Source organism: Octopus bimaculoides, chromosome 27 (assembly GCF_001194135.2).
Source record: "Octopus bimaculoides isolate UCB-OBI-ISO-001 chromosome 27, ASM119413v2, whole genome shotgun sequence".
NCBI classification, from domain to species: domain Eukaryota; kingdom Metazoa; phylum Mollusca; class Cephalopoda; order Octopoda; family Octopodidae; genus Octopus; species Octopus bimaculoides.
The window spans coordinates 22,153,977-22,155,482 of record NC_069007.1 but is presented as its reverse complement, the minus strand read 5'-3'; the positions used below and the strand labels follow the sequence as shown (position 1 = coordinate 22,155,482).

The 1,506-nt window shown below is 35.5% G+C and overlaps 1 protein-coding gene across 9 annotated transcripts in view; it reads right to left on the bottom strand.

The window, feature by feature from the left end:
* LOC106870520 (CCR4-NOT transcription complex subunit 2) overlaps window positions 1-1,506 on the bottom strand; it is a 43,253-nt gene that overhangs the window by 26,851 nt on the left and 14,896 nt on the right. Inside the window, exon 1 of one of the 9 annotated variants that reach the window (XM_014916637.2) lies at window positions 1,376-1,506. The exons of 7 other annotated variants lie outside the window; for them this stretch is intronic. The gene's annotated coding sequence lies outside the window, so the exon portion shown is untranslated. Of the gene's footprint in view, window positions 1-259; window positions 427-1,375 lie in introns of those variants that run through there. One more of the 9 variants, XM_052977109.1, reaches the window with a different exon arrangement.

Below are 1,506 nucleotides of genomic sequence, written 5' to 3'. Positions count from 1 at the left end.
GAGGTGTAGAAAAGATTAAATATTTCTGAAATTTTAGAGAATAACTATTTAAAATGGGGACGTGAGGTTTAGAATTGCAGAAAGAGAAAATGTCATAGTGACTAAAAAAAATAAATAAATAAAAATGAAGTCCTAATTGCGAAGAAATAGGGTGATGTGTGATAGTCATGTAAGAAATATTTCGCCTGGACAAAATTACATACATACATACATAAGACACATGGTCTGAAATCTAAAGTGGGATAATTAATACGCTCACAATTAGCCGAGCATCACCAAGTTTCACGAGCCTGGTTCGATTCCCGTCTGCATTCCGTTTCACTCTGTTGCTGATGTTCTCGCAAAAGGCGTGAATATCACACGAGCTTATATTTATTTCCCTTCCGCCGTGTAAATTCCTGCAAAGTCTCGTGTCTAACTTTACTATTATTATTAAAAATCAATAACAATAATCTTAATAGGAGCTACAATGATAATTTAGTTTCGGATAACTGTGATAATTGTAATGGCTCTAACGAAGATAGAAAGAAAGAAAAGAAAAGAAGACCCACCACCGGTTCAGGTTCAATAGATTAAATTCACCATCAGCACCAACAACACCATCATTAAACTACACCAGATTATTTCTATTTACCGATTAAAAACACACACTGAGATGCGAGCGGAATCGTGTGTATTATATATATACGTATACATAAAGAAATAGTAAATATGTTGATTGTGTTAGCACGAAAGTGAACATTCTACGACTACACAAAAAGAGAAAGAGAGAGAACAGAGACAGGGAGGAGGTGGTGGAGCGAAACGAGATTGGGGGAGACACAGAAAAAGGAACACCACCACAACACATACACTAAAGGGGAAACGAGAGACAGGCACAGAACATATATACAGGGGGGAAAAACAACAAACAATTTAACAAGCACACGCACACAACTGCGAGGAACAATATCGACAAAGAGAGCAACACGAAACGAAATAAACAATTTAATATATTACACACACTAAATCGCCAACATTTACGAACCGAGATTATAAATTTATATATAAATATATATACATATATATATATTCTATCCAAAGCGGTTTTTAACCCAATATATAGCTTTATTTGCTTCAAGATCCACCATCCTCCCACAAAAAGATGTGTGTGTGTGTGTGTGCGAAGAAAAAAGAACGATATACATACAAGATAGGTAAAAGAAAAAACAGAAAAATATACAGATTATGTGTATGTCGATAAATATAAATATAATGTAAGAATGTATATAGTTACATTTATGCGTGCGTGTGAGTATGCAAAGTACTACAAAAGAAAAAAGCAGAAAGAAAAGCAGGGAGGCATGCCCCCCCCCCTGGAGCATGTTTTAAATACCTGGAATCATGAAGGAAGGTGCTTTGTGTTTAAAGTATCACAAAAAAAAGTGTCGCTTGTTGCAGGTGAAACAGTAGAAAGTTGGGCGGAATGGCTCTGGTTAAACAACGAAGATGTTGAAGTGAAAGATA